The sequence below is a fragment of the Nicotiana sylvestris genome, chromosome 10 (assembly GCF_000393655.2).
Source record: "Nicotiana sylvestris chromosome 10, ASM39365v2, whole genome shotgun sequence".
In the NCBI taxonomy this organism is placed as follows: Eukaryota; Viridiplantae; Streptophyta; class Magnoliopsida; order Solanales; family Solanaceae; genus Nicotiana; species Nicotiana sylvestris.
Genome location: NC_091066.1, coordinates 13,835,362 through 13,860,839, shown reverse-complemented (window position 1 = coordinate 13,860,839; position 25,478 = coordinate 13,835,362). Strand labels below are relative to the sequence as shown.

Here is a 25,478-nt window from a genome sequence, read left to right as displayed (position 1 = left end):
ACCAAAATCCCTGTCAAGTTACGGCTATGGTGGAATGATTTAGGTGCTGAGGAGCAAGCCGAGGTCAAAAAATATCTGAAGGGTCTCACGGGTCTAATGGAAATCCCGCCTCGAGGGGATATCATAAGAGCTTTGGTCACCTACTGGGACCCGGCGCATAATGTTTTTCATTTCTCCGATTTTGAACTCACCCCGACTCTAGAAGAAATGGCTGGGTACATCGGAAATGCTGAACTTCCATTAAAGCATAGATACCTGGTCGCCCCAAGGGTCGTCACAGTGCATCGGTTCTTAGATTCACTAAAGATACCCGGGACGGTCCACAACCCGGATCTGGCTGCCGGTTTTTGTACTCCATGCTTCATATATGACAGGTACGGTCATGAAGGAGGATTCAACAATCCGATCAACAAATTGTGTAGCAAAGGTATTCGTCAGAAGTGGGACAAGCACAGACGGGTAGCTTTCATGATGATGTTTTTGGGCCTTCTGATATTTCTGAGGAAAGACGGGAATATTGATCTGAAAATATCTGGGGTAGTCAGTACTTTGCTCACTCAAAACAATAGCGCTCTCGCGCCTATGATAGTATCTGATATCTTTCGAGCTCTCACAGCCTGCAAAGCCGGGGGAAATTTCTTCGAAGGTTGTAATTTGCTGCTACAAATGTGGATGACTGAACACCTTTGCCATCGTTCCGAGCTCTTGAGCCATGGTTCCTCGGAGGAAACTTGCGTAGAAGAATTTTACATGAGAACCAAGGAGATCAGTCTGCCCAAAGGAGTTATGGCATGGACCTTATTCTTTCAAGCTCTTACTGCCAGCCAAATACAGTGGACACTGGGATGGTTGCCTGTTGACGAAGTCATATATATGCCAACAACTAGAACTCATTTCTTACTAATGGGGCTTAAGAGCATTCAACCTTACGCGCCCTGCCGAGTTTTGAGACAGCTCGGAAGATGCCAGACAGTACCGCATGAGGAAGATCTTAGCGCTCAAACAATTGAGATAAGTCATGACGGACAGTTTCCAGAAGCGAAAATTCGCCAAATCTGGAGTGAGTGTCAATATTTGAAATCAGATACTTGCGTGCGGGATCGAGCCAAAGGTGAGACGGCACCAGGTTACCTTGCCTGGTATAGAAGGGAACTTGAGCATGAAAGGCCGGCTAAGAGACCCCACATCCTGAATTTCGCCGAATCATCGCAAAGACAGTGGGATTGGTTAGCAAAAGAAAGAGGCTATTGTGCCGAAATCAGCAGGTTAAAGCAACAAGTGGAAAGCTTGAAATACGAACACAACGTGCAAGTTGCTACCGATCTGGGAGAGCAAAACAGGTTAATTCAGGAAAACGAAATGCTCAGAGTCCAGATCAAACAGATGAGGATGGATGCGGATAAACAGCCGAGGCGTCGATCAGACGAGCAGTTGATAAAAAGGCTAAAAAGTGAAGTCAGGGAATGGCAAGAGGGTTTAAAGAAATCTAAAAACGTCATAGCAGAGCTCAGGGCACAGTGGGATACAAGAACAGATAAGCATCGCCGATACTTGAATCAATTGAAAGGCGACCACGAGAAAACTATTGTTAAAATGAAGAGAGAGATGGCTACACTTGAGATCAAGGCAGCTAATCAGGCCAAGGATTTCCAAATTGAGAACAGATACTGTTATGACATATTAAGCCAGATGAAGTTAGAAGTACGGCGACTGAAGAATCAGCATATACAGGATGCTCAGGTATTCAAGATGTGTAGCGATCAGATAAAACGCCTACTCATAGAGAAGAAGCAAACCAGAGATGGGATCAAGGCCATTGCCCATGCCATCACCAGACGATGTCTACGATGTGAGAACATGACCAGCGTTACCGTCCTCCCGGCAGTAATGGGTTATGTCAAGCAGACCATGCATGAGCTGGAGCAACTTGAGAGGGATCTCACACCTAGGACCGCGGCGAGACCGAACGATGCCCCGCGGGCACCAATTTTCAAAACCATAATGTACTCATAAGTCAAGTCTGTATCTTAGCATCTTCTGCCTGTTTTTCCTATCAGGATGATTTTTAGTCTATTTTGAGTCTAGGTTTATTTTCAAAGTTTCCTCTTTCTTTTGCAAAATATAGTTTGTAATAGACCGTTTCAACAATAAAAAGGTTGCTTCTTTTACACTCATTTGTGTTTTTGAACTACGTAATGATCTGATTCACGTGACATCGTGATACGTAGGCAATCCTCATCGGATCCGGTTGCGGTTTAACCAAGGAGAAAAATTGAAAAAAAGGGAAAATAATAAAAAAGCCTAAAAAGAATGCCGGAATGACGCATGCTTTCGTCGCAAACATGTAGAATTCACTTAACTGTATAGGTGCATCATGCTCAACGTGAGGTTGCCTATCTATTATTTGTTTCGAATTAACCGCTCATTTGTCATTGAGCATTCCAGGTTTTTTTTTGGAAAAGACGGTTGGTTTGGTGAAAGTCTGGCCTCGCACTCATACTTCACGAGGTCAAAGAGGAGTGTTCAACTACCTGTTGTTAAGTCGAGAAGCAGTGCTCACACTTACTTCACAAGGTCAAAAGGAAGTGTAGTAATGTCTTCAGAGGTTCCGTTGCCAACAATCCCTGTTTCCGAGGAAAGTTCTATCTCGGCCGTCCTCACGCCCGAATCCGCAACTGCGGAGGAAAATAGAATCTTGCGGCTTCGCATGCTGGAAATGCTTGATGACTGGAATAATGGAAAAGAGCCACCAAGCATCGTCCCTGGATTCCCTGAGTTATTCTCCAGGACAAGCGGGACTTCTAATGTCCCCATAAGTTATCCTGCTACCCCATTCGGATAAACCAGCCATTTCAGCCTTCTCTGCTGGATCGCCCTCTGAGTCTCATCCTCGAATGTCAAAGACGGATGTAAACACCAATATCTTCACTGCACCACCTTGCCCGATCACGGCAGAACCTGCTGCATACAAGCCGACTTTTGACTCGTCCTCGTTTACATTCCAAGCCCCATCTTTCTCAATGGAACTAACTAGGTTCGCCACCAGCACTAATCCTCCACAGCCTCAGTGCGAGCTTGCACCTGGACAGGATCAGAACCCCAGAATTGCGGAACAAAATGAGATGGCCAAAAGAATGAGAAGCCTTGAACAGAGTTTAAAGAATATGCAAGGTTTGAGCGGACAGAAAAGCGTCTCTTACGCCGACCTATGTATGTTCCCTCACGTACACCTACCAGTGGGTTTTAAGACCCCAAAGTTTGAGAAGTACGACGGGCACGGTGACCCCATTGCTCACCTAAAGAAATATTGCAACCAATTAAGGGGAGCCGGCGGAAAAGAGGAATTGCTAATGGCATATTTCGGGGAAAGTCTGGTAGGAATAGCCTCGGAATGGTACATGGACCAGGACATGTCCCGATGGCATGTCTGGGATGATCTCGCTAGAGATTTTGTGAGACAATTCCAGTATAACATCGACATCGCACCAGACCGAAATTCTCTGTCGAACTTGAAAAAGAAACCTTCAGAAAGCTTCAGAGAGTATGCTATTAAGTGGCGCGAGCAGGCGTCGAGGGTGAAGCCTCCCATGGATGAAGTGGAAATGGTCACTACCTTTCTCCAGGCTCAAGAGTCTGACTATTTCCAAAACATGATGTCAGCCATGGGAAAGCCGTTTGCAGAAGCGATTAAGATTGGAGAGATGGTGGAGAATGGTCTGAAAACGGGTAGGATTTTGAGTCAAGCAGCCATAAGGGCGACTTCCCAAGCCGTCCAAAGCGGGTCCGGAGGAATGGCAAGAGGGAATAAAAAGGAAGAAGCGGCCATGGCAGCCTCAGAAGCAAGGGAATATCGTAATCCCAGGCCCCGTTTTCCGGAAAGAACCCCACAACACTATTACCCCCACTCAAATCTGGCATATGCTCATCAACCCTATATGGTCATGAATGCCCAGCCTTATGTCCATCCGCCGCAACAAGCCAACCGAGGCCAAGCTCCACCTCCCAGAAATCAGCCTCATTACCGCAACCACTATAACTCGCAACCTCCGCAAAATAACTTCCGCCCTCAGGAGCCACCTAGGAGGCGGACTTTCACGCCCATCGGTGAACCATACTCTACTTTGTTCCCGAAGCTAGTCCAGTTGGGCTTCCTGCAACCAGTCCCTCCAACAAGGCAAAACCCGACGTCACCTTCTTACAAAGCTGGAGTCAGATGCGCCTATCATTCAGGGGCCGAGGGGCACGATACAAATGACTGCTGGTCATTGAAATGAGTGGTCGAGAATTTAATAGAGCAAGGGAAAATAGTGCTAAGGGACGAGGAGGTCCCAAATGTGACTAACAACCCATTACCTGCTCATAATAACGGGTCGTTGATCGGAATGATTTGCGAAGACAACGAATTCGACCCTGCTTTGAAGGCTATAATCGCCATTGTCGACACGAGGAAAAGGCCTGAGACAGACCAGAAACCAGAAAAGGGGGAGGAGGCCAATGCTGTAAAGAGCGAGCCTGAAAAGAAGGTGGAGAAGAAAGTAGTACCGGTAAAGGATGGAGTTCTTTACATACCACGAGGTCGAGCAGAGAAGCCGCAGAGCTTCGGGATCAAAAAGGCAAAACCTATGTACGTGCCAAAAGGGGCCTATGTGGTCCGGGGGACGATTCAACCACCTCGGCTAAATGAGCCAGTGGTTATCGGACGCGTGCCACAAAAGCCGATGACCAACCCGTCCACAGTGCCGTGGAATTATCAAAGGACTTTGGTAATGTACAAAGGTAAAGAGGTCATGGGAGAACTTCCAGAAAATACTTTCATTGGAAGGTATTCAAATACCCAAGAGCTGAACAACGCCACACAAAGGCGCTTCCCACCAAAGAAGCCTGTAAGCGTTGAAGAAGCGGAAGTGTTCTTCCAACAAATGAAAATGCCGGATTACGAAGTGATAGATCAACTGCGCAAGTGCCCCGAGCAAGTGTCCATGCTATCATTGTTGATGAAGTCAACCGAGCATCAAAAGATCTTACTCAAGACCTTGAATGAAGCATACGTACCAGCAGAAACCTCAGTTGAACAACTGGAGCGAATGACAGAAAGATTCTTCGTCGTTAACCAAATCTCTTTCAGCAAGAACGATTTACCCCCAGAAGGAGCGGCACACAACAAGGCCTTGCATCTAACAGTTAAATGCGAGGACTACTATGTCAAGCGGGTAATGTTGGATGGGGGTTCAGGTGTTGACATTTGCCCGCTCTCCATGCTACAAAGAATGGAAATTGGGACCGGAAGAATCCAACCCAATAATGTCTGCGTAAGGGCTTTCGACGGCATCAAGAGAGATACCATGGGGGAGATAGACCTGTTGTTGGTCATAGGACCAGTCGAGTTTGAAGTAACCTTCCAGGTGCTCGACATGGATACATCCTACAATTTTCTCCTCGGCAGACCTTGGATCCATGTGGCAGGAGCTGTGCCTTCCACTCTTCACCAGATGGTGAAGTTTGAGTACGAAGACCGAGAGATCGTGGTCCATGGAGAAGACGAGCATGCTATTTATCGGGACCCATCCATCCCATATCTTGAACCAAGAGAAGGGAGCGAACACACGGTCTATCAAGCTTTCGAGATTGTACTAGCAGAGCAGCATGAAGAGGGAATACCTTGCCCCCAGCCTTTCTTGTATAACGCCTCGGTTATGGTAGCCAAAGAGATGATCCGGCACGGGTTCAGGCCAGGGAAAGGGCTTGGACGAACCCTGCAGGTAATAACAAAACCCATCACCTTGCCAACCGCCAAGAAACCATTTGGACTAGGTTTCAAACCCACTCCAGGAGATGAAGAGTGGGCAAAGAAAAGGAAAAATGAGGGTTGGAAGTTACCTCGACCATTGCCGGATTTATATGAAACTTTCATCAGGCCAAGGTACACCGAAGAAGAAGACGATGAGGTCTTCACGGCTGAGGAAATCGAGGAGATATGTGGGGCAATGAGAGAAATGCTCTACGAGACTCACATGGTTCAACCAGGTGAAGGCACAAGCACCGCTGAGATGCTGTACGTGGGGCCGAATGCCAAACTTCGAAACTGGGAGGCCACGCCATTCCCGACTAGACGGAAGTCCGGGTAGACCTGTCCTGCCACCTTTCCTGTGTCACAAGTTATCTCCAGGACATAACTTAAACGTTTTCTTCCTTTCAATTGTTGTTTTGAATTCCTAAGTTGTAAACATTGTTGTCGTCCAACTTCCCAAAGAAAATGAAAAAAAATCGTCATTTGCTTCCCCATTTTTTCTTTTGTTCTGATTTTTGTTATTTTTCCTTTTATCTTTCCTTTCAGTTATAATAATGCGGCTTTAAGTATGACATGCTTGCGGACTTCACGCCCAGATCACAACGAGCTATTTAACTGTGAATTAATGAACCCAGAACCGGAATATGATGAAGAAGAAGCTTTTAGGGAAATAAACCGAGAATTGGAACATTTTGAGAATAAACCTAAGCCAAATCTGAATGACACTGAACCGGTTAATTTAGGAACTCCTGAAGAAATCCGGGAGACCAAAATAAGCATTCACACGGACAAGAAAATGCGAGATGCGATAATTCAACTTCTTTTTGAATTTAAAGACGTGTTTGCTTGGTCATATGATGACATGCCGGGACTAGGTATTGATCTAGTGGTTCATAAATTGCCGATTCATCCTGATTGTCCTCCAGTTCAACAAAAGCAACGAAAGTTCAAAACTGAGGTCAGTGACAAGATTAAAGAGGAGATCACCAAACAACTGAAAATGGGAGTGATTCGGGTAGTCCAGTATACAACGTGGTTGGCAAATGTGGTTCTAGTACCAAAAAAGGACGGGAAAACTCGGGTATGTGTAGATTACCGAGATTTGAATAGAGCAAGTCCCAAAGATAATTTCCCACTGCCCAACATCCACATCCTCGTTGATAATTGCGCCAAACACGAGATACAGTCTTTCGTAGATTGTTACGCTGGGTATCATCAGGTATTGATGGATGAAGAGGACGCCGAGAAAACTGCCTTCACCACGCCTTGGGGCACCTACTGTTATCGGGTCATGCCATTTGGTTTGAAGAATGCTGGGGCTACTTACATGAGGGCCATGACTGCCATTTTTCATGACATGATGCATCAGGAAATAGAGGTGTACGTGGACGACGTGATAGTCAAGTCCAGGATGCAGGATAATCACATCCAAGACTTGAGGAAGTTCTTCGAGAGACTAAGGAAGTATGACTTGAAGCTGAACCCAGCCAAATGTGCTTTCGGAGTTCCGTCGGGCAAACTTTTGGGCTTCATCGTAAGCAGGAGAGGTATCGAACTAGATCCAACTAAGATAAAATCTATCAGAGATTTACCTCCCCCGAGAACGAAGAAAGACGTGATGAGTTTGTTGGGCAGGTTGAACTACATCAGTCGATTTATTGCCCAGCTGACAAGCACGTGTGAGCCCATATTCAAGCTGTTAAGGAAAGATGCGGCGATCAAATGGACAACTGAGTGTCAAGAAGCCTTTGATAAAGTCAAAGAATACCTTTCGAATCCCCCAGTTTTGGTCCCTCCAGAGCCAGGAAGACCGTTGTTCTTGTATCTGACAGTCTTGGAAAACTCTTTCGGTTGCGTCCTCGGGCAACATGACATAACCGGAAATAAAGAACAAGCGATCTACTATTTGAGCAAGAAATTCACCGGCTACGAGGCCAAGTATACTCTGTTGGAAAGAACGTGTTGCGCTTTGACATGGGTTGCTCAAAAACTGAGACATTATCTTCAAGCTCACACTACCTTCCTTATAAGCAGGTTGGATCCTTTGAAGTATATATTTCAGAAACCAATGCCTACTGGAAGACTGGTTAAGTGGCAAATCTTGCTTACTGAATTCGACATAGTCTATGTTACTCGCACGACAATGAAAGCCCAGGCGCTAGCAGATCACTTGGCCGAAAATCCGGTCGATGAGGAATACCAGCCATTGAGTACCTACTTTCCAGATGAAGAAGTAAACACCGTAGAATTGGACTCGGAGGACGCTCATGTTTGGAAGATGTTCTTTGATGGAGCCGCGAATGCCAAAGGTGTAGGGATCGGGGCAATTTTGATTTCGCCTTCTGGTCAGCATTATCCCGCCACAGCTAGATTGCGTTTCTTTTGCACAAACAATACGGCTGAGTATGAAGCCTGCATTATGGGCATGCATATGGCGATCGATCAGGATGTCGAAGACTTACTGATTATGGGAGATTCTGACCTTATTATCCGGCAAGCCCAAGGTGAATGGGAAACTCGGGATGTCAAACTTATCCCTTACCGACAGCACGTGGAGGACCTCGGCAAGCGTTTTAAATCAATAGAGTTCAGGTATATCCTGAGGTGTCACAATGAATTGGCGGATGCACTTGCTACTCTAGCTTCAATGCTACCCTACCCGGGCAACGCCCACGTCGATCCTTTGGAAATCCAAATCAGGGAAAGACACGGTTACTGCAATGTAATCGAGGCGGGATCAAATACGCAGCCTTGGTACCATGACATCAAGAGGTTCCTGAAACGCAAGAATACCCTGAGCATGCTACTGGAGATCAAAAGAGAACCATTAGGCGGCATGCAAGTGGTTTCTTTCTGAGTAGTGAATTGTTGTACAAGAGGACCCCGGACCTCAACCTACTAAGATGTGTCGACGCCGAAGAGGCGAGAAAGATCATGCACGAAGTACACGCAGGTGTGTGCGGACCTCACATGAACGGGTATGTCTTAGTGAAGAAAATCCTTCGAGAAGGTTATTACTGGATGACCATGGAAAAGGACTGATTTAGCTTCGTTCGAAGGTGTCATCAGTGTCAGGTGCACGGTGATTTGATTCATGCACCTCCCACGGAACTGCATCCCATGTCTGCACCTTGGCCATTTGTCGCCTGGGGCATGGACGTCATTGGACCAATCGAGCCAAAGGCTTCAAATGGACACAGATTTATACTGGTTGCCATCGACTACTTCACAAAATGGGTAGAGGCTGTCACTCTCAAGTCGGTCACTAAAAAAGCTGTAGTGGATTTTGTACACTCAAATCTTATCTTGTCGTTTCGGTATTCCTGCGACTATCATTACAGATAACGCAGCAAACTTGAACAGTCACTTGATGGGAGATGTATGCGAGCAATTCAAAATAACGCATAGGAATTCTACTCCTTATCGGCCAAAGGCCAATGGCGCTGTAGAAGCGGCGAACAAAAACATCAAGAAGATTTTGAGGAAAACGATCCAAAGTTCCCAACAGTGGCATGAGCAGTTACCATTTGCATTGTTGGGGTATCGCACTACAGTACGCACGTCAGTAGGAGCAACTCCTTATCTTTTGGTTTATGGGACCGAGGCTGTGATACCAGCGGAAGTAGAAATTCCTTCGCTTCGAACCATTGTCGAAGCAGGAATCGAAGACAGCGAGTAGGTCAAGACTCGATTAGAGCAATTGACTTTGATCGATGAAAAGCGAATGGCTGCGGTTTGTCACGGACAGTTGTACCAACGAAGAATGGCCCGAGCTTACAACAAGAAAGTCCTACCCAGGAATTTCGAAGTAGGTCAGCTGGTACTGAGGCGTATTCTGCCACATCACGAGGAAGCAAAAGGGAAATTTGCTCCAAATTGGAAAGGCCCATACATCATCAGGAAGATGTTGCCGAGAGGAGCATTGTACCTAGGTGATATTGAAGGAAATGACCCCGAAACAACAGTAAATGCAGATGCAGTCAAGAGATACTACGTCTGAATGACACCCCAGCGGTCCTGACATATTTGAAATACCGAAGGTTTTATTCCCACTATCAACTCTCTCTACGAGCCTTGAGCCAGTTACATTGGAAAAAAAAACATTGATTGAGGCCTCAACTTCGTTTGACTTGATTCTGAAAGGATACGTAGGCAGCCTCTCCCTGAGGTTCAGTCACACCAACAATAAAATCCCATTTACCCTGAAATTGAAACCGGGGCACGTCAAGTGGTTTAGAAGTTAGTATCATCTACCTCTCTTTATCAAGCACAAGCCTTCAGATCAATTACCAAAGATAGCGAGAAGCCAAGAAGCGTCACGAATGGAGGCCGGCACACTCTAAACTGAGAGAGACAAAATGAGAGAGTCTCGTCGGTGAAAACCTTCAGGCACCGCGAGGCGACGGGAGTAGAGAAACCAAAATGAGAGAGCTTGTTTAGTAAAAACTCGCAAAGAGTGCTATCAAGCGATGATAGGAAGAGAAATGAGAGAGGTCAGCCAGCGAAAACCCGCAAAGGGCGCTGTTGGCCGAAAGAATGACTCCACCCAAGGAGGTCTCGGCAAAGTTCCACCGGTTTGGAATCACAGATCCGTTTTGGTTTGGGGAAACGCAAGTTCATTGAAGGTCAGGCGTCCAGTCCAAAGAGCATGTCATGTCCATTTAAAGCCAGCATTGCCTTCCTCAGATAAGTCTTTCTCGTCCCGGAAGGGACACTCCTTTTCTGAAATTTGCTTTCTCCTTCCTTTGTTTTTCTTCGAATCCCTTTCACGTTTAACCCCAAGTTCCAGATATACCGGAAAGGACAGGTGGCAGGTTTGGTTTCACGGAATTCCGTTTCATGAAGGAAAACACCTCGTTTCGTTGGTACGTTTGTCCAAACCTGATGAATCATGATGTTTGACTGCGTTCGAAGTAAAGAGGAAAGAGAGAAATTTCCCCAGCAAGTCCGCCTCGTACAAATCCCCACAGGGTTTCCCTTTGTACAAATCCGCACAAAGAATCCACTACGTAAATATTCCCCAAAGAGTCTGCCCCAACGAAATCCACACAGATTTTCTCTCTTGTAGAGATCCCCACAAGGTCTTCCCTTTGTTAATAATAAAAAAAAATAAAAAAAAAAAGATTTCCCCAGCAAATCCCCAACGAGTCCCTTTGTAAAAATTCCCCAGCGAGCTTACCCCAACAAATCCTGGAAAGTCCGCTTTGAAACAAATCCCCAGCATGTTCCCGTTGTACAAAAATCCACACAAAGAATCCACTTCGTAAATATTCCCCCACAGAGTTTCCCTTTGTACAAATTCCCATAGAGTATCCCCAATAAAATCCCCATTGAGAATCCCCAAGCAAAACGGGACACAAAAAGGGGAGCATCACAAGGCAAATCATCACGAAATTTGGAAATACAAGCCTGAGCAGTCCAAAAGGGTTTCGCTATTTGAATCCAATCAATGGCAGGATTTCTCAACAGAAATAAGGACGCAACAAAGCAATGGGAACAATCAAGGTCACCGAACCAACCGCCATTTCCGAACTAACAATTGTTCTTTGTTCGAGAAGTTGAAACAGGTATAATCCAAGACAACCGTGCAAGAAGCAGGTGTCACCCAACGAAGAAGGTACATGAGTACAAGAAACAGTTTGGCAATAAGGAATTCACTCGAAAGGTAAGTTTCCAAGAGATTCCCTTTTATCTTCTACTAAAACAAGAAAATTCAAAAAAAAAGGTCAGTTGGTATCCTCGAACTTTGTCCCCATTCAGTCAGCATTAGGGTTTTAAACCCTAAACTGAATTTTTCCATTCAGTCAGCATTAGGGTTTTAAAGCCTAAACTGAACTTTTTCCTTTAATCAGCATTAGGGTTTTAAACCCTAAACTGAACTTTTCCATTCAGTCAGCATTAGGGTTTTAAACCCTAAACTGAACTTTTCCATTCAGTCAGCATTAGGGTTTTAAACCCTAAACTGAACTTTTTCCTTTAATCAGTATTAGGGTTTTAAACCCTAAACTGAACTCTTTCCTTTAGTCGGCATTAGGGTTTTAAACCCTAAACTGAACTTTTCCATTCAGTCAGCATTAGGGTTTTAAACCCTAAACTGAACTTTTCCCATTCAGTCAGCATTAGGGTTTTAAACCCTAAACTGAACTTTTCCATTCAGTCAGCATTAGGGTTTTAAACCCTAAACTGAACTTTTCTCATTCAGTCAGCATTAGGGTTTTAAACCCTAAACTGAACTTTTCCATCCAGTCAGCATTAGGGTTTTAAACCCTAAACTGAACTTTTTCCTTTAATCAGCATTAGGGTTTTAAATCCTAAACTGAACTTTTTCCATTCAGTCAGCATTAGGGTTTTAAACCCTAAACTGAACTTTTCCATTCAGTCAGTATTAGGGTTTTAAACCCTAAAGTGAACTTTTCCATTCAGTCAGCATTAGGGTTTTAAACCCTAAACTGAACTTTTCCCATTCAGTCAGCATTAGGGTTTTAAACCCTAAACTGAACTTTTCCATTCAGTCAGCATTAGGGTTTTAAACCCTAAACTGAACTTTTCCATTCAGTCAGCATTAGGGTTTTAAACCCTAAACTGAACTTTTCCATTCAGTCAGCATTAGGGTTTTAAACCCTAAACTGAACTTTTTCCTTTAGTCAGTATTAGGGTTTTAAACCCTAAACTGAACTCTTTCCTTTAGTCGGCATTAGGGTTTTAAACCCTAAACTGAACTTTTTCCATTCAGTCAGCATTAGGGTTTTAAACCCTAAACTGAACTTTTTCCATTCAGTCAGCATTAGGGTTTTAAACCAGCATTAGGGTTTTAAACCCTAAACTGAACTTTTCCATTCAGTCAGCATTAGGGTTTTAAACCCTAAATTGAACTTTTCCATTCAGTCAGCATTAGAGTTTTAAACCCTAAACTGAACTTTTCCCATTCAGTCAGTATTAGGGTTTTAAACCCTAAACTGAACTTTTCCACTCAGTCAGCATTAGGGTTTTAAACCCTAAACTGAACTTTTTCCTTTAATCAGCATTAGGGTTTTAAACCCTAAACTGAACGCTTTCCTTTAGTCGGCATTAGGGTTTTAAACCCTAAACTGAACTTTTTCCATTCAGTCAGCATTAGGGTTTTAAACCCTAAACTGAACTTTTCCATTCAGTTAGCATTAGGGTTTTAAACCCTAAACTGAACTTTTTCCTTTAATCAGCATTAGGGTTTTAAACCCTAAACTGAACACTTTCCTTTAGTCAGCATTAGGGTTTTAAACCCTAAACTGAACTTTTTCCATTCAGTCAGCATTAGGGTTTTAAACCCTAAACTGAACTTTTTCCATTCAGTCAGTATTAGGGTTTTAAACCCTAAACTGAACTTTTTCCTTTAATCAGCATTAGGGTTTTAAACCCTAAACTGAATTTTTCCATTTAGTCAGCACTAGGGTTTTAAACCCTAAGCTGAACTTTTTTCTTTAATCAGCATTAGGGTTTTAAACCCTAAACTGAACTTTTCCATTCAGTCAGCATTAGAGTTTTAAACCCTAAACTGAACTTTTTCCATTCAGTCAGCATTTGAGTTTTAAACCCTAAACTGAACTTTTTCCTTTAATCAGCATTAGGGTTTTAAACCCTAAACTGAACTTTATCCTTTAATTAGCATTAGTGTTTTAAACCCTAAACTGAACTTTTTCCTTTAATCAGCATTAGGGTTTTAAACCCTAAACTGAACTTTTCCATTCAGTCAGCGTTAGGGTTTTAAACCCTAAACGGAACTTTTTTCCTTCAGTCAGTATTAGGGTCTCAACCCTAAACTGAACTTTTCCCCAGTTGGTCAGCATTAGAGTTTCAACTCTAAACTGAACTTCTCCCCAGCTAGTCGGCATTAGGGCTCCAACCCTAAATTGAACTATTTCCATCCCGCCAGCCTTAGGGCTCCAACCCTAAACTGAGCACTCATATCTTGTGGCCGTACCGTGGATCCAATCCCGGAATTGGCATTTTGGAAACTGAAATTTTCCAAATTCCTTCATCAATTCTATGAACTTCCTGGCAAATAACTCACGAAATTTTTCCTAGTGAAACTCGGGCAGAATATTTCGTTCGTTTGTTTTTTCCCGCAGGTCTAACCTCGAGCCACACGGATCGAAACGACCCACGAGATGAGTCTCAACTCAGAATCAAAGAAGAAAAAGACAAAAAGAAGATGTCTCGAGATACCGGAGAAAATGGAAGGCTGATCGCTCCAAGATTTGATTAAGGTCCCGAACTCTGCCAGTCGCGTCTCACTCAGTATCCCAGAGATTAAACAAGCACCTACAACTCGCAAGCATCAAGATTCGGATCGAAGTCTCCAAGCAAAATCAGCTAAGACCCAAGATCAAGTCGCAAAAGAATCATAGATAGGAATGTTGTAACTAGCAGTTGACATGCATATAAGTATTTAGTTCAGTTTCAATTTTTCTTTGGTTGTAATAAGGCGGTCAGTAAAGCAACGGTGACAACAGCAACAGCAGTAACGGCAAGAATTGCAGTCCCATGGTAGTCCCAGCTACCAAAGCTTCCCGAACTACATTGACCTGATTCCTGTTTAGCCCAGGATATGTAGGAAATCTTTGAAGCAAAGATTCGGTCAGATCTTTCAAAACATGCTTCACACGGAGTAGTCCAATAGGCAAAAATCGCTCATATCCGCTCACTTTATCTTTGCACGAAAACTCTTCGTGTTTCCGAACAAAGAGGGGCAGCTGTGAGCACGTGATTTTTGTTTTACGCGACAATCACTCCAAAAGAAACAAAATAATAGCAATTGGTCTTGCTGTACATTTTCTGGATTTTTACATGGCATTTTTGCTAGTTATTTGTGATCTTGCCCGTGGTTATTTTATTCAAACAAAAATAAAAAAAATATATATATATATATATATGTCGTGTGAACCGTAATCCGTTTATTAAAAGAAAAATAAAATGTGTGCATCTTTCATTGTATTTTGTCATTAAGTGTTTAGTATAGTTAAATGTTAATTGTGTGATAATTGTTGTTCAATGTTTTATATAGTATTATTTGGCAAATTAATTTAAGAAATTAAAAAAAAGGAGAAGGATTTTCGGACCAGGCCAGTCCAAGTTAAAACAAAACAGGCCCAAAACTGAACCAAATCAAGCCTAAAACCTGTGTTTTGCCCGGTCCAAACCAGCTGACCTTAGGGGCATCCAAACGACGTAGTTTCGATATTGATTGATCTGGGCCGTCAAACCAAATTGATCCAACGGCCGATATCACACACACTTACCCGTTTGTTTGGACCCGACCCGTTCAACCCCGGACCGACCCCAACCCTTTGCACTTGAAACGACACCGTTTCCCACTAGCTGAAGGATCCTGGACCTTCATCTTGTCTCATCCGACGGCCGAGATCCATTCACCCACTAACTATATAAGCCTACAATCATACCCCACGCCCCATCCAAACACCCCCTACCTTCCATCGTCCTCACCACAGACCCCTTGGAACCCTAGCCGCCCCCTTTCCCTTCACCATTAATCCCGGCGGCATGGACGCCGGTCACCTCCACCTTAACACCCTAGGCCACTTTGACACCCTGAACATAGATCTGCAAACCACTGATCTCGAACCTTCCCCCATCGTCTCGAATCTTCATTTGAAGACTCGAGCATAACCTCGACTGTCACCGATGTACCCCAGCTTCGCACCAGACAGTCCCCGAACCTCCCTCGTGACCAAACCATGCTTGGTTTGGTCCGAATCTAACCATGGAAACCCAAATCCCAAATCTACCATCTATGAACCCTAGAAACCCCAAGCCTGGCCTGTGTCCATTTGAGCTAAAGTGATTAGGGTCTAATGGACCTTAATCGAAGTATTCTCAGCTGAGAACACTTCGATTAAAGTCCGTTCAACCCTAAGAAGGGTCCGTTCAAACACGAGCTGATTTTTCTGATTTTTTCTTTCAAAGATTTTAAGGTAAGTTCGTTTGCTTTTCTTTATTTCATTTCGTGTGTTTGTTAAAGGTCTGTTCATATGACCAAACGTCTTGTTTAATTTGTGTTTTGAATTTTACCAACTGTTTTTGCTCACCTTGCCTGGACCTCTGTATTTGGTCAAATGTTTCCTCATTCACCGATAATGTGTGTGTATGTAAACTGCCTAATCGATTGAATTGAAATTGTTTGAGTAGTCAATCCCCAAGTTAATCTCTGTTTTGACATTGCAATCTGAACCCCTTTGTTAGTACTGTTAGATTTCTGATCATGGTTTTCGATTGTACATGTTATGATTAGTATAGTCGAGTCGACATATGTCGTCGATTAGTTTCAGCTGTTTGAACAATAACAAATTGATCTGCTTCTGTTAAGCATTGTCTGAATCAATTAGGGATTGAGTTTAGCTACTTATAGTTGTTGATTTGAATCAGAAATATAACAGGATTTGGTTTGTTTAGTTGCAATCTGAATTGTTGTCATGTGCATTTGTGCACAGCATATGCATTTAGGGCCTTTAGGATTAAAATAAGCTTGTCAACAGGTGTTGTCAGAACACACCCCTGCTGCCTATACCCTGTTTTAATTTAGAAATAATAAGCCCATTCAGAGATATGTCTGTCAGGGAATATCATGGTAGGGGTCTTATTTTAAATAGTTGAGTGGAAAAACCACATACCACATGGGAGGGGTTCTGATTTGTCTAGAGGCTGTAAAGGATTGAGGCTGGGCTTATAAGAGGAGGGAATTTCCATTAGAAAAGGGGACTGGAAAAAAAAAGGAGACAAAAGGAGACTGGATTCTTCTGGGTTTGTCAAAAAGAAATACATAGAGAGGTAAGAGAAGTAAGGCATACACATTGGGGGATTGATTTTGGGGACTGAATTTTGAAAAGAAGAGAGAAATAGAGGGGATATACAGATACACATTGAGAGAGGCATAACACAGAAAATAGGAACTGCATTTCCATTGTTGTCTTGATTTTCACCGGTCTGGACTTGTCAGCTCCACACTGATTTTTTCCGAGTCCTGACTGAGGTTACTGGTTGTGTGTAGCATTAGTTCATTTTTGGATTTGTTCTGCCTGAATTCTGATTCCATACTACTGGTTATTGCTGTCATTCTGCCATTTTTTCCATCGGCTCTAGCTGCATCTTGCACTGGGATTTGTTCTATTTGTTACCTGCTGTTACTACTGCTGTTTGGTATTGCTTCTATTGCTCTACTGACCTCCCTTCTTCTTCTGTTCTATCCAACATCCAGGTACATACTAGAACTTCGCATCTGATGAAAGCATGAAATAAAAATAGGCGAGAGTTTAATCATTCGTTGATGCAGTTACAGTTTTTTATGAATGTTATTAGATTTGTGTAACTTGTTTAGTTTGTAACTCAATAAAGAAACACATCAGGTAGCCTGTACTTAATTGAAGCTTAGTTTGTTTTAAAATTGTGATTTCAGCTATTTGGTGGTTTGTATGATAAGGAATGCATGAGTGTTTGGCACACAGATAATTAGACTTCCTTTCGGCCATATTTTGTATGTATAGAGCAGAATGCTTTAACCTTTCGGCTATATTTTGCATGTATAGAGCAGAATGCCTTAACCTTGCCAGGTATAATGTAGTTTTATCGGATCTCGTTAGGCAGTTCGCATGACCACGTTCAAACCCTATTAGTAGCAGTTTCCGATAGTTAATTCTACTGACCTGGTTTAAATAAGTAAGTTTCAAATTCGGGTTTGAAGAACATTTAACATAGGCTTTAGCAGTTTTATTAATCTTGTACATTAATCTCCTCTAGCAATTGAACAACATGTTCATCTATGAAATAAGGCACAAAACAATTCACGCCTCATAAAATCAGATAATCAAATAAGAATCCGAAGTTGGTCAAGCATGTAATTAGCGTGTATTTCTCCTTCTTTCATTTTATTAGAGACGAACATAATAGAAATGTAGTCACTGTAGGTTTATCCTTTTAAATAAAAATAAGACGAGCCTCGACAAACAAAAATGCACAAGCTGCGGGGCCCTCTAAATGTATATATTAAAATGCTTAGAATTCGGGAAAAGCCGTTTAGCGAATTTTGCGGCCTTCCTAAAATAACAATACGCTAGCTGCTCTAGGCGCACTTTTAATAATTTAACCTTCTTAAACACGGGTGCACATTGATGTGACCCAAATCCGAATCTCAACGGAGTCAAAATGTGTCGACGACCACGGGTGCATTGATTGTGACGTGGTTCGAGATGCATTTTCACGACGTTGCAATTCTATAAAAATAAATGATAATAATAAAAGCGGTTTAAACTTAATAAAAGCACATAAGTCACAACATGTATTTAAATCAGATATTTAGCCATTATAACAATTTAAGCGACCGTGCTAGAACCACGGGATTCGAGGGTGCCTAACACCTTCCCTCGGGTCAACAGAATTCCTTACTTAGAATTTCTGGTTCGCAGACTTCATTTGGAAAAGTCGAAAATTTCCTCGATTTGGGATTCAAGATAAACCGGTGACTTGGGACACCAAAAGCCAAACCTTTCCCAAGTGGCGACTCTGAATTAAATAAATAATCTCATTTCGAATATTGTCACTTAAATTGGAAAAACTCCCTCGCGCATTTTACCCTTCGGGGCGGGGCGCGCAAAAAGGAGGTGTGACAGTAATCACTTGCTATTATGGAGCAAGCATTTGGCAATGGTGGGAGACGCACAAATGCATGGATTGGAACATATCCGTTACAAACACGGATATTATTACGTTAATATTTACTATTAACAAATAAATTTGGTCCGAAGCCGTAGCCGAAGCCGAGCGAGCAACGACGACGGCGCGAGGTTTGTCTTCTTCTTAACTCTTTAAGAGCTACATGAAGTGCATCTGTATATAAACCCACAAAACTTCTTTTCCTCTACCAATGAGGGACAATGTCTCATTAAAAGAAGAGGGAAACTTAAAATTTTACTCAAAATTTTCATTTCCCTCCATTTCTCACTCACCCTCTTTTTAATACCTTTCTATATTAAAAAGAAACTCAACAACCAATAAATAGACAAAATAAATCATAATTATTATGAACATGGCACTCTAAGAGCAGCAAGTGTTAGATATTAATTCCGAGCAAATCATGTTTTACCATATATAAATGCAATGCCTTACATCACATCTCAAATTAATTATTATTTTTGCATTTAAAATACCGCCAGTGAATAACTACACTTATATAAGAAAGGTAAACATAGATTGTAAATTAAGAGTTCAGAGAGCAATCGTTGTTAAATTAATCTAACACCAACAATCAATTAAATTATTACACCATGATGTCACATTGGATATAGTAATTTCTCACTAAATTAAATATTCACTTGAAAATAATACAAATGAGAAAAATGAATAAGTTCAATTAAAGGATGAAAAATGTATGTAGCACATTAGAATCCAAGTCCTTTTTCATGCACTTGATCGGGGTATGGAGATTTTCCCCCTCAAGTGTTAGCAAAGTAAAATAACCCATAATCTTTTTTTCACGTCTTATAACATTTCTATTAAATTACCAACATAAATGCTCAATAACAATCAAAATTAAAACAGTGAAGAAGATACCAATTCACTAAATACTCCATATTAAATAATCTGATTTGAGGAATGGGATTTTGGGTCTTTTATTTTTCGGATATGAAGATTAGATTCCCTTAACCGTATTTGACCCTTTCCCAAATGAAAGGGCACAGCTCTTTAAGAAAAGACACTTCTTAAAACTATTATAGCACCCTTTTCTTTTTATTTATTTTTTAAGTAGAATATTTAATTATTAAAGACATATGTAATTTAACTTTTAACGCTTTTCACTTTATAATAATATTGATATAGATATAGATTAAATATAAAAAGGACAAAAGAATTAAAGTGAAAATGTACTTTCCTGGTCAGCTGCTTGACTTGTCGAATTACGTGACATTTGACATTTTACGAATCCTGTGACTTGTGTCTGCTTGTTTCTTTGATGCGACATGCTTTTATCTTTCTCGTCTCGAGCTTTTAGCGGTCGTTCGATAATATTTGAGTGGAATTTAAGAAGTAATAAAATACTTAAAATTGAAGTTTGGAAAAACCTCGTGAAATTTGTTTTAACAATTAATTTTCATCTTTAACAAATATGACTAAAAGGATCAAAAGGAATCCATATTTTTTGTTTAAATATAATTAAACATGAAAATTTTCACTAAAAGTTTATGATGTAAGGTAAAGTAGAAGAAGAAAAAACTCCAATCTTATATGGTTTGGATAGTAGACTAGTAGAGTAGTTTACTTAATAGGAGTCGAATAATTAAAGAGTTTAACTAATATCTACATATGATTTAAAGTTTTTACGTTATTAAGTCATCTTTATCTATTATAGCAAGAAATTTATCTTATTATTTTCAAGAATAGAAATCTTATATTTTGTGAAGGATTAATTGTATATACTTTTTAGGCGACCTGCAAGTATAAAAAAAATTACATTGTTGATGTTGGACAAGATATTTGCAAGATATGGAATTATTTTACAAAAAAATAAATTTAATTATTTATCAAACTCATTATACTGTTAAAATTATAGGTTCAACCTAATACTTATTGAAATTTTAATAGATTTTCACAAATAAATTTATACTCTATGTTGAAAATTATGAATATATTTAGAGCCCGTTTGGATATACAAAATTTTTCCTTTTTTCCAAATTTTGTTTTGAAAACAATGTTTGGTTATCAAAATCCTCCCAATTTTTCCAATTTCACTTGAAAATGAGAATTTGCTAGTTTTTAAGTTTACAAATTTACCCTATACTTTTAAAATTTATAAAATGACCCCATCAATTATTAACCTACATGTTTGGTAACAGTGGTAATAGCAGTGGAAAGCTGACTATGTTAGAAAATGTGATATTGACTTTGCATCTCTCTGTATGGCACTAAAGCAGAATATGATAACAGTTAAACAATAACATGTTTGATTTGTTATTTCAAGTAGGATAATCAAATTGGGGTAGTTTTGATATTTTTTATAAGTTGTGGGATATAAATCATGTTTCATGATTTTGAAAACAAAGACATCCAAATATTTTGCAAAAATTATAACCAAACACTACTTCATCATCAATTCAAATTTTAGTGAAATTTCAAATTTTAAATTTTTTTTGGAATTCATGTCCAAACGCCTACTTAAACACATAACCCAAAGGCAACATCCGCCCCTGAAATCCGGGGACATGGAAAAACACTTTCTAGTAAAGTCAAACACATGGCCATATAAATCAAACTGAAGTGGAAACGAATGTAAATGAAACTTGAAGAGACAGAATTGATCTGTTCTTGTCTGCCATTGTTATTGGCTCAATGGAAGACATAACCATCAGTAGGAGATCTTGTCTGCTATTGTTTAATGGCAGAAATATTTATGAATATATAATAAGTTTTTTAATACAAATATAAAATTTAAACAATACTTACTAGATATATTCATCCGAATCCAATAATATTTGTCGGAACCCAATAACTCGAAGCATATTAGATTTCCGAACTCATAAATTTCAAATATTGACTCTGCTTCTCAACTTCGGCCTGCTTTTTAAGCTACGTTAAACCCTCTATACATTCTCTCTTCTCCTTTCACCTTTACTTCTCTAGTTCTCTTATTCTCTCCCAACATCACTTCATTATATTCTCATCCGATCCCTTTATTGAACTGTTTCTTATAACAATCTTGAACCCCTTCTCATGGAAACAACCCTTGGTTTACTAGTTGGTGAAGATACAAGTTCAAGTGTGTCAAAAATGGACACGTGTACTTCAGAGTCTTCATCTTATTCTGATGAAACTGAGCTTGATTATACTATATACTATTTGCTAAAGAATCTCTTTTGCTCGTTATTCTGACATAAGATAATATTCTACCATTATATTTGCCATAATACTTACAAAAATAGGCCAAAGGTTTTGTACTTTATGCATAGTTTCATTTCTGTCACTTAGCAATTATATTTATTGGTCCATTCTTCCCTTAAGGTTAGCTGCCTACTCTATATTCACTTTCAACTTTCAGGTTTTTATTTTTAATTATTTTTCTTCTTTTCTTGATTTGATGTGTGGGTGGTGGGGAATACTGTGGTTGCTAGGGACATTTTTAGGTTGTTTAAGTAGATTTAGACTAAACTTTTTGTTGAGCTTCTGTCACCTCTTGACAAGGTAAGTTGATAGGCAACACCTCCTCCTGTTGTAATGATTTGGGGAGTTAGAGGTTGTTATTGCGTGGCCAACTTGAAGTCCACACTTTGATACCTAGAGTTTCCATAACGAGTAAATACTTTCATATTCAACTTAAAGCAGTGTGTTTTAACAACTACTAGTATTTAATTTGGTTAAAATCCCGTGGAGTATAATAACCATGATAACAAAACGGGACAAGTAAAGGTGTTTATTAGACTATTCTATCAATAACATATTCTATTTTTTGGTTAAATACATATATAACGAGATATTTTTTTCATATATATAAATTAATTTGGTAAATACTCTCTCCGTTCACTTTTACTTGTCCACTTTGAGCTTTGGACGTCCCTTAAGAAACAATAAATAAAGTGTATAATTTACCATGATACTCATATTAATTGTGGTATAGTCTTAATGAATTTAGAAAATAATTTGGAATATATTAGTAATTAATACTAAGGATAAAACAGGAAAAATAAATTATTTTTCTCTTGATATACGAAAAGTGACAAGTAAAAATAAAAATTTATTTTTAGAATACTTGACAAATAAAAGTGAACGGAGGGAGTACGTTGAACATCTTGTCTCTCTTTCCCCTTTTGACATGTTAGCTTTTAAGTTAGAACCGTTAATAAAAATAGAGTACATATAATACTTGATGGGTGGAGAGGAGTATATATAATTGACACATTTGCATTTTTGAAGCAGTCAGGTTGTGGGATGGCCACCAGTAAGAACTTACAGGATGAACAGTTTGGTTAACCAATCAAAGGTTACAAATGTTGAACAAGAAAATGTAGTTGCTGGAAACGAAAAGGAAGAGAATTCCAAGTTTCAAAAGAAAAATCATGAGAATTCCAAGAAAAAGAAAAATCATGAAAATACCAAGAATGATGTTGCTACTGTCAAAGAAAGAGGACAACTAGGGTTTGCGTAGGTGAATATGGATGGATTGCCAATTACAAGAATGGTGGATTTGAATGCTCATTCTTGCTATAAAACCTTAGCCAAAACTTTGGAGGAAATGTTCTTCAAATCAATCAAAAGTATGAATTCTTCTTGTAAACTATGTTTCCATTAGTTAAACTACTATATTTAAATGGGAGCTAGCCTTGGAACAATGGTAAAGTTATCTACGTTACTACATGTGACATATAGATTATGGGTTATAACCTCGAAAACAATTATTAATACTTGCATTAGAGTAGGTTGTCTATATTACACCCTATGGGGTGCGACCCTTCTCTGAATCCTGCGTGAATGATGGATGCTTTGTGCACCAGACTACCTTTAGTTAAATTATTACATTCGCTTTAAAATCATGTTGCCTTAATTAGTTTGGGATTAAGAGAGTTTGTATTGCAAAATTATTTTTGCACTATCAGCTTATCTAAAATATAATTAAAATATATTACTTGAAGGTGTGGATATAGTTATTAGGTGCTCTTTAGGTGTATGTTTTGACTGTTAATGGTAATTTCACCGTTATTACCAAAAAAAAAGTATTACTTGATAGTGACAAAATTCTCTATAGTGCGAGCATGTATATGATTAATTAGTTAAATCCCTATCGACGAGTTAATTGTATGTTAGTGTGATTGTTCTTATTAGTGATTGTATAATGCTCAATTGCATTTGTGCTATTTTAAATAGGTCATAAAGAAAAGGAAGAATTGACAAAGTCCTATAAGCTTTTGGATGGATCATCCGAGTTTGTTCTTACATATGAGGATAAAGATGGAGATTGGATGCTTGTGGGAGATGTTCCATGGGGTTAAGAAATTCTCTTTATAATTATCGTACTTTGAAGGGGAGCTTTAGAATAACGGTAAAATTATTTTCGTGTGACCTAGCCATTAATGCTTGCATTAGGGAACGTAGACTGCCTGTAACGATCCTAGGAGTTCGATCCTTTTCTGGACCCTGCATAGACGCAAGATGCTTTGTGCGCATAGCTGTCCTTAGTGCTCTATAGTTAGTTAAAATCTTGTCATACAAAAGCATGGAAATTATGCAATTCCATTCTCCTCATTGGTTCTTACATATTTTTTTGCATTGTCTTCTAGGATGTTTCTCAGCACTGTGGAAAGGCTAAGAATAATGAAGCCAATGGAGTTGGTATGTAGAAGAAGAATCGGATAAAACAATGGAGAGACACAAAACAAAACCAATCTATTCATTGTCTAGACATTTTAATTTGATACTTTTCTATGGTTGCAAATTTTGTTTTGTACCCATTTTTCTGTCTAAATTAGCTTCTTTTTTTAATGTAAGCCTCGTTGAGGGTAGTTCTTGAAATCCCTCTTATAGTTGATACACGAATCCGTGCTTAATTGAACTTTTTTGTCTCATAATGTATATATGGAAATGCTCTTTTATCTTTCGTACAGGTTGAGTCAGAAGTTAAACTTGATGAGTTCAATCTTTATGTTGTTACTCCTAATACATTGCACTTTTATCTTTATGAGTTCAAATTTTAAAATTTATTGAAATTTTAATGATTTTTCTTTTAAACAAAAAATTATGAACTTTACCCAGCTTAACACATACTTACTTCACTAGATCATATGCTAAGTTCTTGTTTTGTCTATTTTCCTAGGTCAAATTATGAAGACAAAGCCATTTTCAATATTTAAATATTAGACCAGTAAGTCCAATTTCTATACTTAAATACGACTAGTTACTAGTTACATCCATTTCAAGTACAAATTTCGGATCTTTTGCACCAATCTTGAATTGTAATTGAACGATTTTCTTAATCAAATACTTTTCAAGTTTCTCAATCTTTTGGTCCAGTTTCTCGAGCCTTTCCAAATCAGCCAGCCTGGAATTTTCTGATATAGAAAGTGTGAAATTATCTTCAGTAGTCTTTCTTTTGTTCTAACTTTCTTCTACACGAGGATATACACGAATATTACATTCTCCGGGCAAGACCGAACGTACAATTTCAAAGTAGGAGATGAAGGGTGTTTACCACTTGAGCAACCTTCTCTTGTCGTCGACGACCTTATTCAACATCGGACTAACCAAATTAGAAATGATTATCCTCCAATCAAAAATAATAATTACAATCTCAATTTCACTTAAGATAGAACAATTTAAACTCAAAGATATATAACAAGACCTTTGGCATTGTACTACAGATCTTTATAAGACATATAAATGCGTGCGAATCGCGATAACTTCATGGAATGAGTTACTTTTGATTTCTCTTCTGCGAGAGAACTAGAATAGTGCGTACTCGAGCCCGAGATTTCGCCCATTCTATGCCAAAGTCCTTGTTTCGAAATTGGAATAATCTCTCCTTCCTAATATTCATAGAAGGGTAGAACTTCAACAAAGGTTGACCTTTTCGAATTTAATTTGACTGTAACTTACTAAAGGATTGTAAAACAAAAAGAAGATGTAATGAACGAGATATCCAACAACAAAAAGAAGGAAAACACTT

At 39.8% G+C, this 25,478-nt stretch overlaps 1 pseudogene; it reads left to right on the top strand.

Annotated features, from left to right (window-relative positions):
- The first annotated feature begins 1,593 nt into the window (after positions 1-1,593).
- On the top strand, positions 1,594-24,510 carry LOC104226197 (auxin-responsive protein IAA13-like; annotated as a pseudogene).
- Positions 24,511-25,478: the final 968 nt, after the last annotated feature.